This window comes from Mustela putorius, unplaced genomic scaffold (assembly GCF_011764305.1).
Source record: "Mustela putorius furo isolate JIRA1106 unplaced genomic scaffold, ASM1176430v1.1 tig00000813_pilon_pilon_pilon, whole genome shotgun sequence".
Classification (NCBI taxonomy): domain Eukaryota; kingdom Metazoa; phylum Chordata; class Mammalia; order Carnivora; family Mustelidae; genus Mustela; species Mustela putorius.
The window spans coordinates 7,870,200-7,884,854 of NW_025421485.1; the positions used below are offsets into that span (position 1 = coordinate 7,870,200).

At 58.0% G+C, this 14,655-nt stretch overlaps 1 protein-coding gene and 1 long non-coding RNA gene across 3 annotated transcripts in view; one reads left to right on the top strand and one right to left on the bottom strand.

Annotated features, from left to right (window-relative positions):
* RNF144A (ring finger protein 144A) overlaps positions 1-10,763 on the bottom strand; it is a 107,512-nt gene extending 96,749 nt beyond the window's left edge. The window contains exon 1 of one of the 2 annotated variants that reach the window (XM_004745745.3): positions 10,674-10,763. The gene's annotated coding sequence lies outside the window, so the exon portion shown is untranslated. Of the gene's footprint in view, positions 1-9,967; positions 10,211-10,673 lie in introns of those variants that run through there. The other variant, XM_045084914.1, reaches the window with a different exon arrangement.
* A 102-nt stretch (positions 10,764-10,865) lies between these two features.
* Positions 10,866-14,655, top strand: LOC101671383. The gene is made up of 3 exons (XR_198969.3): positions 10,866-11,002; positions 11,600-11,761; positions 13,437-14,655. It is a non-coding gene; the product is annotated as an uncharacterized LOC101671383 (long non-coding RNA).

Below are 14,655 nucleotides of genomic sequence, written 5' to 3' on the forward strand. Positions count from 1 at the left end.
TGAAGGCCCCCGTCCAACAGCCTTCCCTGGGCCTGAAGGTGCGGGGCATGCGGTGGCGCACTTTACGTGATCCCATTTCCCACGGGGGAAAATCAACGGTGGGGGAGGGGGCGGCTGGGAGACACACAGGGGCAGCTGGGGGAGGGGGGATGCGGCGGGCCTATAGCGATGCACACGGTGCCAAGGTCAGAGTCAAGGCAAATCTCAAAGATCAAGATGCTGTTTGTCCAAACCGACCTCCTCACCTCATACACTGAAGAAAGCACAGTCCAAGGAGATTTCTAACTGAATTGATACCGAATTGAGCTCAGTCCCTTGAAGAGTCGACGCCGAGTAACACAGGGCGCGGAGGGGGGTGTAGGGATGGGCGGGAACCTCAAGCATCAGGCCTCAGCTCTGGACACCCGGGGGGCGTGACACCGAGAACACGGCCGGAGCAGCACCAGACGCGCTACTGAGCGGCCGCCAGTGGGTGACCCCCGCCGAGGCCTCTACCCGGGGGTGCGGAGGCTCGAAAGCCCAGTGAACCCCCAAAGAAATGTGGGGACCAGTCTCTCCAGACCAGTGCTACGGCAAGGAAATAGATACAGCGAGGAGATACAATGTATCTGTGATTTTACATTTTCTGGCACTTTTTTTTTTTTAAGATTTATTTATTTGAGAGAGAGAGAGAGAAAGCAGGGGGAGGAGCCGAGGGAGAGAGAGAAACCCAAGCCGATTCCCCAGTATGCAGGGGACCAGACACAGGGCTCGATCTCAGGACCCTGAGATCATGACCTGAGCCAAAATGAAGAGTCAGAAGCTTCAAGGACAGCGCCACCCAGGGGCCCCCTGCTCCATTTTTTTAAAAAGTAAAAATAAGCAAGAGAAATTAAGGTTAGTAACATTTTATTTAAATAAATAACATCACATCAACATGCAATCAATATTAAAGTTATTACTGAGGTATTCTGCGTTTCTACTCCGTGTTTCACACGGGATCCCGGAGACTTGGTGTGCTTTCTACATGCACAGAAAGCTCCCTCAGGACTGGTCACAGGCTCAGGAGCCCAGGTAGCCAGAGGTTATGGGCTGGACAGTCCCGCGCCCCCCACTGCCCCGGTGCTCTCCCGCTTCTGCCCGGGCTTGCTTCTGCCGCACCAGCAAGAGGGCCTGCCTTCCCCAGATAAACCTGGTCTTGTAGACAGCAGCCTTCCCTGCCGGGCTGGCGGGACACAGCCCCAGCCGGTCCTGAGCTGGTCCCCACGAGCCAGCCTGCGCCCACAAGCCTGCACGTGGCCAGGAACTGAGAGAAAACAAGGTCACCGCCACGGAAGCAGGGCACTGGGCCACAGGAGAAGGAGTCGTGGGAGTGATTAAAGTATTAACAGATAAGAACTGTCCCCTCGGCCACTCTGCGGCAAGGGGACTGCTCATTGAAGAAGGAACTGAAAACATTTCCTTCTGAAACATGCTCACGTTTGCCTATTCCAGAGCCCAGTCCCTGGGTGAGGACTCCGTGACGAGTCAGCATTAAAAACAAAAGAAAAAACACACACACCTTAAATTCTGAGCTATTGCACAAATGGGAAAAAGCAGAAGATGAGTGTCATTGCCACAGGATAAGGGACTCCTGGGTGTCCCAACTGCTGTTTTTCCTGGAGCAAAACCGGAATTTACAAAATTCCAAAAATCTAAGAGGGTCACACCTGCCGGCTGATTACAGAACCCCGTCCCCTGTCTCGTTCTGGAAAGACCTCCCCAGCCCCCTCCCCTCCCCCCAGCCCCTTCCCTCCCGCTCTCCTCACCCTCATGGCGTACCCTTCCCCCGCCTTGGAACCGAGGAGGTTTGCCGGAGGAAAGGGCAGACCAGACGAGAGGAGGGAAGGAGGGGCGCGTGAGCTTGCTCCGGGACTCCAGCGTCTTCGGAGCGGAAAGAGGCCTACGCAGTTCGACCAATACTCACGGAGCACCTACTCGGTGCCAGGCACCGGGCCGGCTGCCAAGGGGCACAGAGATGAGCAGGACAGGGCGGTGATTCCCTGCTCCTTGCCGCGCCCGGAACAACAAGTAACTCTGGGAGGGTTCGGATGTGTGCACGCGACACGGGCAAGACCCCGAGACTACATGAGCCACGTGCACACAGGCCCCGACCTCGCTGGAAGGATTCCCGCCTTTCAAAGCAGAGCAGGTGAGCCAAGCAAGCGAGGGCAAACCCACACGGGCAGCGGGCTTGGTGCTCCGCGCTGTCCCGACCGCTCCAGGACCGTCGTCCCGGCCCCCGTGGCCTCTCCCTCCCCCAGCGCCCCGGTTCACCTGCAGCCACGGTGTGCTCTGAAAAGCCCGTTCTTCTTGGACAGAAGGACAAGTGTCACCGCACTCCCGCCACCCTCTTGCCACCTGAACAGGGAAGGGAGCCTGCAGCGCGCGGTGCCATCGGGACCCCGGGGCGCCCACCAGGTCAGAGGGTGCCGCGCCAAGGACAGAGGAGCCACAGAGCAGAATGTGGCCCTCATGAGCAGCCCCGAGCTGCCAAGCCGGGGCCAGCAACGTCCCCACCCGCCACCACAGAGGAAACACGAGCCCATTGCTCAAGTCCTTGCTCCTGAGCCTTCTGCGTGAGCCCAACACACGGGAGCACACAAAGACATAAAATTAACATGTTGCAGGTAAAATCGTGTCCCCAAAAGGCATGCTGGGCTCCTCAGCCCCCAAATCTATGGCTGTGACCTCACTAGGGTCTTTGACAATGGGGGGGGCCGACACTGGGACAACGGGTGACCGGCCACTGCTGCCCACCTGCATTCACCGGAACTGCCACGGTCACCGTCCCAGCGAGCGGGTAGCTTCTAACCAACAGACGTCCGTTTCTCACAGTGGAGAAGCCTGGAAGCCCAGACCCAGGGGCTTCAGTGTCTGCTGAAAGCCCCATGTCCTGCGCTGTCGGCCGACCATCCACTTACTGTGCCCTCACCGCAGGGGCGCTCAGGGGGCCCTCCGGGGTCTGTTTGTCAGGACACCCACCCCATTCACGAGCGCTCCCACTCCTGACCGAAGCACCTCCCAAAGGCCCCACCTCCTCACCCGTCCCACTGGGGATGAGGTTCGGGGGCGTCCGCTGGCTGCAGAGACAGTCCCCGTGGGGGACGGGGGCGAGTCAGGAAGGCGTCAGTGCCCACGCCTGGGAGGCAGACGCTCCACCCCGACACAGAGGTGGTTTCTTAGGGTCCCGCCAGGGGAGGGAATACAGACACCTTCCTTCTTTCTTCCGCTACATCCGGCCCTCCCGGCAGCGCCGCGGGCCTCCCACAGCCACACTGTCCTGATTCCCAGGGTCTCCGGCTGACGCTTCATTGAGACGCGGAGAAGAAAGAAGCGACTGTGATCTCCGCAGAGCGCCCGGCCTGTCTCATCCACACCAGGCACCGGGGCTGCCGCGCCTGCCAAGCCAGGAGGAAGGAGACACAGTTTTAGCCAATAAATCCGCACCCCAAGGCACCAGCTCCAAACGTCCTCTTTCTGGAAGCTCTTTCTCTTCCACGGATACCGAGCGCCGCTGCGTGTGCTCCCAAGGACCACTGCGTGGCAAACGGGGCATTGGGAAAAATCACTTTCTGGGACTGTTGGTTTCAGGGGCCCCGGAGCTCCCCGTAAGCCTTCGTACTTCGCGAAGCTCCGGGAGCACGCGGCCTGTGTGAAGCGCGGGAACGGGAACTGGAACCAGAGACAGAAGGAGAGCGTAAGGTGCTCAAGAAACAGAATCCACTGGGTACGCGTTACCCCGCACACAGGCTCTGGGATCTTTGCAGCTGATCGTTCTGGTTCCTCTGTGGGGAGAACCGCGTGACTCAACGGCCCACAGTGTGTCTCCCCGACCCTCTTTCTAGGAACCCCGACCACCTCTCCACCCAGAGCACCTCAGTCTCCCACTGGAAAAACCCAAACGGTAAGGCGGAAGGAGCCCACCTCAGAGGGTCTGACCACCCCCGGGAGCTCAGGATCCTCTAGAACAAATCTCGCTGGGCCCGACCCCGCGCCCCTCGGCGTGCCACACGGGGGCTGCCTCGTCAGCGCTGTCGGCCCTCCAAGTCTGCGCTCACTCATGCCCGTCTCCAGCGTTTGCAAGACACACGCTAGGAGCCACACACTGTGGTCCTCGTGCACACCCACAGAGCAAGGCCCACGTCTGCCTCATGGTCCCCAGTGTGACAGAGTGCCTCCAGGCAGCCCAGCGAGCCCTTGTCTGAAGCTGGAATGGACCTGGTCTGCTGTCAACACAACCACAGCTCAGGACTGGCGAGGCCTTCTGTGCTGCACCCCTGACCCACCGGGCCGCGTGCTCTGGCCTTCCTCCTCCCGCCCAAACCAACACTCCCGCCTCCTTTGTGCTTAGCGTCTTACGGTCCTGCGGGGCGCTGTTTAGTGGACTCGGCTCCGAGAGAACCCTCTGGAGTGGCTCAGATCAGAACGTGAACTCGAGTCCCATTTCTCGTTTCCCTAGTGAGCCATGTTTCTCCATCTTGTTTGCAACCACTGAACACACACGGACTTAGCAAGTGCAGATATGCACTAGGGGCAGGCAAAAACGAGTAAGCTGTTACCCTTGTAGGGCTTATGATTTAGCAGAGGAAATCAAACAGTTACATAAACCACTAAAATTAGAGGAGAGAGTTTTAAGTGCAGTCACAGGTTGTGAAGGAGAAGTTGCTATGGAGGCACCTGGAGGAGAGAACGTTTCAGCACCTGACGGGAGAGGGACAGCCAGGGCTTGGGAGGGAAGGGGCTGGCCAGGACCCGAGGCCTGCGGTTCCGGCCTGTGCTCCGGACAAGTCCAGTGTCCCATGACAGGATGCCAGCACCCAGGGAGTGGACCCACCTCTAGCCCCACGTTAATGACCCTACAGCTTTGAGAGAAAGGCGGTGCGTGTTCCCAGACTGGAAGGACCCCTGGGAAGGGGGCACACGGAGATGGCAGGAGGACGCCCAGGACCCCCGTCGGAAGCCCGCTGGGAGAGCCACCCCGGAGACATGGGCTGGGGCCGCGCAGTGAAGCATCCCAAAGGCTCCACCAGGAGGCACACTCCGTACCCAACAAGCAATGGCGGTAGCTGAGGTGGTCCCAGCAGCAAAGTGATAAGAGGTCCACGGAGAGACGAGGAGGGACTCCACTGGGGTTGACAAAATACTTCCCAAGAAAGTCAGAAAGTACCTGTGTAGACCTGGCTTCAGAACAGCTGTTGAAGAGAATGTTTTACCTCAAGGAAGAAGAGGGTGCCTGATACAGGGGTCTACATGCTTCTGGGAAGGGGACCTTTCCCATCACCCACAAGCTGGGGGAGAGGGCCGGCCTCTCTGCCCCGCCGGCTGCCCTTCCTGCTGGAGAGACCAGCATGCCTGACGGGGGAGGGGGCAGCGGGGAAGGCAAGTGATGGGGGGGGGCGGGACAGCCCACAGACAACCCAGCCACGGGGGGCAAATGGAGAGGATCAGAGCGCACCGGTCAGTACCGGTTAACACATGTCCCAGAGGAAGACCATAGAGGAAGGGCTCCCGCACGGTCCAGAGACCAGCAGGAGGGCAGTGGAAGTCTGGGAGGCATTCTCTCCATGCTAGAGGCAGCCTGCACGGGCCCACCTCCCTCCAGAGAGCCTTAAAATGCTGCCCCCCCTAAAGTCACACATGCCCTTTCCAAAGAACTGCTTGGAGCCTGACCCTTTGGCAGCCATAAAGGGTCCCAGGAAAATCACGTAAGTAGGAGGTGTTCCGAGGACAGACACAAAACCTCATTTAGCCAATAACCAAGCTAGAGACAAAGTCAATGAGGAAGCTCCCCTCTGTTCTACTGGGCCTGGGCACAGGCTCCCCACGCCCACCCCACAGAGCTGTGCCAGTTGGGGCAGAAGCTAGGGGAGCCGGCAGCTGCACTGCTGGGCCCGACTCCCAGCTCTGAGGCCCTCTGCAGCAGGCCATAGGCCACGACAGGCCTAGGGAATCACAGCGGCCCCGCTCAGGGTACAGCAGTGCAAGAGGACAGGTTTCCGGATGGTAAAAATGATGGCTGCCGCCGTGGTTCTGCTCACCTTCTCGGAACCCAATCTCCTCCAGCAGACCTGGGGCGGGGGGCGGGGGTGTCATGGGGTCACGGGGGGGGGGGGGAAATGAAAGGACAGAGGCTCCAAAACCAAACAAGGAAAACCCCACACTGGCAGGACCTTTTAGAAGACACCAGCCATGAAAGCTACTGTTGACACTCGGGAATGCCGGTTGGAAGGGCGATCAGAGACAGCCAGCCTCCTGCAGAACAGGCCCGTGGCAGCACGGCCGGCCCTCAGCTCCCGGCACACCCTGGCTGCGACTTGCGGTTTCCAGGCCCAGAATCTGACCTTGACCCTCCCATGTGGTCCAGCTAACGGGGACTCTGGCACCCTCAGTTCCAGTAGACAAATCCCGCACTGCGGCCCGCGGCTCTCTACACACCAACCCCCCCAAAGAACAGTCTGAGAACATGCGGGCCTCCCCCACCCCCAAACTGTGGCCTCCATAAGGTCACAGGATATATATATGCTTTCCTGAGTCCCACATGGGCTTCAATAGTTACCATGTGCCTGGCCTTGGACAACCCAACCACTCTCTGTTTCACCTCCATCCTCTGCAAGGTGGGGACAGGCACAGTGTCCGTCGTGGAGGGCCCTAGAAGAACGGGGGCCACAGCCAGGGCCCCATCAGGCAACAGGACCTGCCAAATGACTGCTAACAGCTGTGTCCTCTCTCCTGCGGCCAACGCTAGGTGAACTCAGAAACGTTGGCTGCTACACTACTTCCCACCCCCGACGAACTGATTTGTCCTGGTAACACTGCATCTACCTTGTCAACTTGCTTCTCCAGGGGAAGCCCGGATCTCAGACTCCAGGCCATTGAGGAAATATGCTCCAATTCAGATTTTAGATTCCAGGAGGGAAGGCAGATGGACAGTCTCACCCCCAAGAACCACCACCTCCAAAGCCTATCTCGCAACACATCATTTGTAGGCAAAAACACTCTTCTTGAAAAATCCCTAAAATTGATTGCATTTGGTAAGTTATCCTGTAATGCTGATTCTCCTGGGAACCACCGTTAATACAGCACATCATTATTTCTGGATCTTGGAAATCACTTCAGCCAACACCTGAGTTTTACAGTGTAAGATCTGGGGCCACGCGAGAAGGCTAAGACCTTGCCATTGGTCCCTGGCTGGGTCAGAGGCTGTACAAGCTCCGTCCTTCCGGACTAATCCCCAGCAAGTATGTGAACAGTTGCTGCAATTCAATTTCTTCCTCTAATTAAGAAAAGCTATTCATGTGTGTCAGCAACGCCGAAACAGAGGACAGAGGAAGCCGGTCCTGAGAATGATCACCTCAGATGACTTTCCTAGCCGTTAAGAGAAGGCACCTTCAACTTAGTTCTTGGATCTCCAAGGTAGGAAGCCACCCAGGTGAATACGGAGAGGGTCTGTCCTCCTGGGAAGCAATCCATTCTGCTCACAGCCTCCTGGCTCCCTCTGGCATGCCACACCCAGAGATCCAGGGACAGGGGGCGGTCCCTGCGTGGTCAGATGCCCTGCTAGTGTCTGAGGCCTCAGTATCCCCACGAGTGACTCCAGACCCCCAGACCCCCGGAGCAGCTGACACATCCCCATTCTCACTAGCCCAAGCACAGAGCAAGAGAAAGAACAGCTTGCAGTCAGGATCGCTGAGGCCAGGCCCAGGCCCACCACAGCCCTGTGGGGGGGTGCCCAGGCTGGGGTCTCTGGGGTCTCTGGCCTCTCTTCCCTCCAAATCCCAGTGAGCGGCTGGGCTAGGAATCCGCGGTGACCATCTAGCTCTGTGATTCTCCGTCTGCAAGGACGTGCCTCCTCCGGTCTCACCACCAGAGAGAAAGGCTCTCAAGAGGAGGGGGAATTTGAACAAAAGAAGGCAGCAGAGCCAAATTATGAACCACAATGGGAAAAACAAGCGACGTGGCTCCCAGCTTCTGGCCAAGCCCCAGATTTCCCCGCTAGACGTCAGCAGCTTCGACTGAAGTGTGTGTGGGGTCCCGTCCAAGTCCCAAACCGCACCAAGTCCACAAGAGAAGCACTGGCCTCTAGGGCAGATCTGCCCGCGGGAATGACGCGCTACCAGACCAGGGGCACTCCGTGTGCTCCTAAAGCACACGCGTGTCAACGTGCTCTGCCGGTTGTCCACCCTCCCCCTCCATGCACGGTCTGTGGGTGCCGGCCCAGGCGCTCCTCTCTGTGGCTCCGCCCCCCCGCCTCTGAGTTCCTAGCTCTCCCCAGCTACTGGCTTTAGAATCAGGGCCCCTTTAAACGTGTAAACCTCCAAACTCCAACTGTGATGGATCTGGAAAATTCCCATCCCATTAAAATTAGGTTATTTGCATCCCATTTTCTCCTGAGATCTGCAAACCATGCCTGACCTCTGGTCAGGGGTACAGGAAGCGCAGGTCCCAGCAGGTGGGAGATGGGGAAGGGGTCAGGCTCTAGAGGCAGCACTGGCACAAGGCACAGCAGGACACCTCCTTCATGACACAAAGCAGGGTTCAGCTCACTCATTCTCCTCTACTCTTCCACAGTCATCCAGGGCTCCCACAGCCACCGGATCAAGACCCACGTCAGCCTGCAGTTCAAAGACAGTAAGTTGTCCCCATCAGAAGTCTCCACTCACATTTCCTTTGCACTCTTGACAAAATAATAAAAACAAACATTATCAAGTCACTAGAAAACCACAAGGGACCAGGTCCCTCATCTCAGTATTGGGGAAGGGAAGCTCAGACCCACAGGAAAGGTCCTGGCCCCACACACCTCCTGTTCCCAACCCCTCCTCCAGCACGCAGTTCCCTCCCAGCAGGTGCCCTTACTAGGACACCTCCCCTGCCGCACCTTCCAGCTTTGACTCAGGAGCCCGCCCTCACGGAGGGGCCCTGACCCTGTCTGCACGGACTTACTTTGTGTCCTGCCCTTGACCTCGGAGCACAGCTCCTCCGCTGGCTGATCTGGGGCGGCGGGGTGGGGGTGGGCGGGCACCCCCTCCTGTCCCCCCTTCACTAGAATATCTCCTTACCTATCGCCAGGCCCCACTCCCAGGGAAGAAGCTTCCCAGCAGAACTGTGCGTCAGGGCACAACTGTGCATCGCGGCATGTCCAAGTCGAAGGTCTTCCTAGTGCAGGGGCCACACGCCCCTTCCCCGGGGCAGGGGCACCCGCTCCGGATATCCCCTGGGGACTTTCTCTAACCCTTTTTCAGTCACCCAGACTTTTTCCCCGCACAAGACAAGCACAGGGTATTTGTTGGACATTTTTTTTTTTTAATTCACTGAAAAGAAAGGCAGGGAGGGAACTTTTTAAGTGTCCATCCTAGAACTGACCATGGAGATCATGAGGGTACAGTTAGGAGCCCCTTCCTCCCTGTAACCCGAGCCTTGCCCAAGAGACCAGCGCTGGGCGCCCAGGACGGTGCCAGGACCTGGGGCGGCGCCAGAGGGCGGATGCAGAGACCCCACAGGAGCGGAGGGCTCCGAGGGAGGGCAGCGGCCGCGGCCACCGGGCTGCGGGGATGGGCGAAGCGGGGGACGCGCGGCACCCGGCCGGGCTGACCTTCCCGCCGCCTCCGCGTCCGGGCGGTTCGCGCTCTCCAGACCCCGCGGCCCGCGGGCCTGCGTTCGCCCCCCGCCCGGGAGACACCTCCGCCCGCCCGGCCGGGGCGCCGGGGTCACAGCGACGCAGAGCGGCTCCCGGCCCGGGAGGCGACGCGGGACCCGAGCTTCCCGAGCGGCCGCGGCGCTGGGGCGGCCGAGGGGCCGGGCCGGGCCGGGGTGGCGCCCTCGGCCGGGAGCCCGCGCGGCCCCACCCCGCCCCCAGCGCCCGGGACCCCGGCGCGGCCCCGTCCCTCCGTCCCCGCTCGGCCGCGCCCCGCTCCCGCGATGCCGACACAAAGCGACGCGCGTCACCCACCTGGTCCCGCGCGGCCGGGGCTCCGGGGACCGCCGCTCCCGCTCGGCCGCGGGCGGGGCTCCGAGCGCTGCGCCCAGGCCGGGTGTGCGGGGCCGCGTGCGGGGCGCCCTCCCTGCCCGCGCCGCGCCCGCCGGAGCCGCCCTTTCTGCCCAGCCCGGCCTCCAGCGGGGCGCGCCGCCGGCGGGGGACAGTGGGCGGCGGCGAGCGGCACAAAGACGCGGGCGCCCAGGCTCGGCCCGCGCCCCCGCCCGCCGCGCAGCGCCCCCTGCCGCCCGCCGCGCGCCCGGCCGCCGCCCTGCGCCCTCCGCCCTCCGCCCTCCGCCCGCCCTGGGCGGCGCCTCTGCCCGCCCCGCGCGGGGGACTGCGGGGTCGCCGCTCGGCGGGGCCGCGGGGACTCGGGCCGGGACGCCAGCCCTCGCCGTGCGGGAGGCGCCAGCCGGCGGCGCAGGAAGCGGGCGGCCCCCGGCGCTCCCCGCCGGCCGATGGCGTGCCCTGGGCCGGGCAGCGAGGCCGGGCTCGAGTCCCCGCGCGGCCCCGGCCTGACCCGAGCCCGCAGAAGCGCAGCCCGAGCCCGGCGGTCCGAGGACCTGGCTGCGGGGCTGTCCAGGCGTCCCGGAGGGCTCTTCTCCCAGCACCTGGCGGCTCTGATGGACGGAGGGGGCCAGCCGGACGGTCGGGGACCCGGGATCCGGGCGCAGCAGCCCACCTCCTGTTCTAGGCTTCCCGGCTCGGTGCAGTCCGAGGCTGTGGAGGGCAGAATTCCTGCAGGATTTATTTTTGCCACTTCCTCTAGGAGCTAGAAGTTGGCCAAGTGTTGAATTGTGTGCCTCTCGGGCATGCACCGCTGAACAAAACTTGTTGGCGCCTATGAAACAATGCCGCCTCCAACGCCTGGAGTGACGGGGACGCAGCCGAGCGGCCTTCCTCAGCACCGTCCCCTCCTCTGCGGGCTCTGAATTCGAGTGCCCCCACCTGCCAGACCCGCTTAAGCGAGTTATGTCCCTGTGCTGCCCTGTTTCTGGCTGGGAGACACAGGTGATAAGAGGGCGCGGGTCATCACCTTCTGGGGAGGGACCAAGGAGGTCAGACGCGCACAAAGCCACATCGACATGGCGGATACACCAACTCTCGGACTCTGCGGTCCTTACCGATTATCCCTCCCATTTCCGTCCGTTATACAAGGTTCTCAACTACCTGCAGGCTGTGAAGGAGTTATCTTCCCCTGCTACATACTCATCTTTCCTTAAAGCATAAATGTGTCTCTTCTCCACTGAGAAGTTGTTCTGGTCAATATCTCCCCTCTTCAAAGACACGAACAGGCGCCTGACCTTGAAGGTCTCTCAAATTCTTCACAGAAGTGTTATTATTGAAGAAAAAGGCACCATGAGGGGCACCTGGGTTATTCAGTTACTTATCCCGGAGTCCTGGGGTCCAGCCTGGGTCAGGCTCCCCGCTCAGCAGGGAGTCTGCTTCTCCCGCAGCCTCTGCAACCCCCCCTCACCCCCAACTGGAGCGCACTCTCTCTCTCTCTCTCTCAGTCTCTCTCAAATAAATTTTATTTTTTTTTTTAAATGAAAGAAAAAGGCACAGTGAGAAAAATCCTAATACTCGGTTGTTCCGACCTCTCAACAGGAGATGCGAGCCGTTCCTCACAGAGCCAGTATTCGCCCCTCCTGGAATGTGGTCAGGGCACCAGACGGGACCCAGCGATGAGTGGGCAGATGGACAGATGTCTGCAAATCCACCAGGGATGGAAACAAGCCACGGACTCCATGCCGGATGGGTCCATACTGGGTACCATTTCTACCGCAAACAGGGGCATAGGGTTTCTAAGGGAGAGAGGGGGCGGGGATTGGTAGGGAGTGTGCTCTCCCTCAAGTGCATAACTGAGACCGGGGTGTGCTCACGAGTTGACCTGTGTCTGACTTCATTCCCACTGTCTTCACTAATGACGTCAGTCAGGGAATGAGGACACCATGAGTGATCATTAAATTTACATACAATACATCTCAAGCAATTGTTTTCTATGATGACCTCGTCCCCTATCTCCAGATCTCTGAACTTGTCAAACATTAAGCTTGTTTCTGTGTCGATCACGCCCTCTGTCACACTTCATGTTTTGGATATTTACTGTCTGGTTGTTAGACCTCAAGATTCTGTAGAAGAGTGATGAAGTCATTTTTCTATGTGTCTCCCATAGGGCCCTGGACAGGCTAAGCACTCAATAAATAAAGAGTGAGATCATCTACTGTGAGCTTTGCCTTGGAGCGACCATCCTGGTTCTCTCCAGGGATGAGCTGCCTGTGTCTCTCCAGGTCACGTCCACTCCCCAGTCCATTGCCTTCACAGGTCATGAGCTGGGGCCATCTTCCCCAGAGGACTTTTAGGTTGAGCCCATTTTAAAAGATACCCATTGTTCCTGTTTGTGACTCATCATTCCCTCACAGAACAAGTGTCGCTTTGATTACCTAGTAGAGGCAAGGTTCTGTGCTCGATGGTTAAACAGACTGCCACCATACATGGTCCCAGACCGGAGAAATGGACTTCGGTTCTCAAGTTTCTCCTCTCCACAGAAAATGGGGGGAAGCTCCAGCTTCACACTCACGGCCTAAAATAAAAACATTTTAGACAGTTTGTATGAATATATAATCACACGTTCTGTAAGTACAGAAAATTGGTCGTTCCTTTTAAAGTCCGTTTAAAGCACCTGGTTGGCTCAGTCCGTTAACCGTTGGCCTCAGGTCACGCTCTCAGCATCTGCCCAGGCTGGAGCCGTGGTCGGGCGCTCTGCTCCTCCCCTGCCTCCTTCCTCTCCTTCCATCTCTCTCTCTTTCTCTCTCAAAATGGATAAATAAAATATTTCTACAGAAATCAAATAAAATCAACTTAGATGCAATCCCTTGTTTCTAGAGAGCCGCCAGCCACTAAATGCCGGTTATTGTTCGGACTCTCTTGGCTGGGATACCCAGGAATCAGGAGGGTTTCATGGTTCTGGAGATGAGGGATGTGACCTGTATTCACCCCCAGCATGTGGCCATGTCCTCCGGCAGTCTCCTCCAAGACACGCTAGCCCTTTTGAGCAGGCTGGCCACAGTTTCTTGTCAAAGGGCTCAGTTCCCCAGGAGGCCCAGGGGGCCTGAGAGGGACAGGGCAAAGCCAAGTCTCTGCCACTCTCAGAACTTCATGGGAAAGCTCCCCAGATCCGCACTCCTGCTTTCTGCCTCTCAAAGGCCTCCTTGGGGTGTCCGGGTAGCTCAGTAGGTTGGGTATCGTCCTTCAGTTCAGGTCATGATCCCAGGGTCCTGGGATCCAGTCCCATATAGGATTCCTTACTCAGCGGGAAGCCTGCTTCTCCCTCTTAATCTGTATCTCTCTCTCTCTCTGTTTTTCATGCATAAATAAATCATATATATATACACATATATATATGTATATATATAATCTCAAAGGCTTCCTCTTTCTTTCCCAGCCTACACATCCCAAATAATCCCATCCATGCACAGAACGTCCACATAAGACAGGATGAAGAAGGATTGTCCCCAGGCAGCTCTGCCATCAGCTCTGCAAACACCCCTGGAGCTAGAAAAAAATGCAAGGTTCCAGCAATTTTCCTAGGCAGTTCAGAGAGAAGATTCAAAAAAAGGAAGCTTACATTACTATCACATGAAATATGTGGTCAAAACAACCAGAGTAATAGCTTGAGGAAGAAAAACAAAACTTCAAGGAAGAAAATACAAGTGAAGAGAAAAAATGCAGCCCTGCTGTCGTTTAAGAGCACTGCTGTGGATTGATTTGAGTGCCTCCGAGGTCTTAGGGTGAAGTTCTAACCACCTCATGGTACAACCTTTTATGGAAACGGGGTTGTTGCCGAAGTCCTTAATTCAGATGAGGCCATCCTGGAGCACAGCGGGCCCTAATCTAATGTGATTTATAAGAAGGGTAGACAGACATACACCTACAGAGGATGCTCTGTAAGCTTGAACCCAGAGGCTTGGTGATGCTTGCACCAACTGGGTCTCCCTGAAGTTTGCCAGCAAAGCACCGGAAGCTAGGAGAAGCCTGGGAAAGATGGTCGCTCCCAGCCTCAGAAGGAGCCAACCCAGCCAAGCCCTTAATCTCAGACTTCTGGCCTCCAGAGCTGCTAGATGATCCATTTCTGTGGTCTAAGGCTTCTGGCCCTGGTTATTTTCTTTTGACAACTCTAGCTGACTGATACATGCAGCTGAAAATATGCCCATGTGTGACTACAATGTAGGGAATATTAAAATGCAATATACAAAGGCGGTAAAATAAACAGTACTGTGAAAATTAATAAGGGGATACCTCACTGAAGGGGCGTCAGGAGGAGCTCTCACACCCTCTCACTCCTGGTCAGTCACCAATCCAGCAGGAAGAGAGGGACCTTGCAGGTGGAGGCTGCTCTACTACACACGCGGGAGGAAGGAAGGCTCTCCTTGAGGCCAACAGCCCAGCCCATGAGAAACGGTCACAGCTCAGCCAAGGAGGAGTCGCCACATCCCAGCTCTCAGTTTACGCCAATGGACCTTCTGTGGGTAAGAGCCTTCCCACCCTCCCGGTTTCCTTCACAAAAGAGCGTTCCTCTCCTTTGCTGGGTGGACTTGTCTGTGGCTTTTGCCCTAGCTTCCTTGTCCCAGATCGCAGTTCTCTGCTATTCCTAATAAACTCAT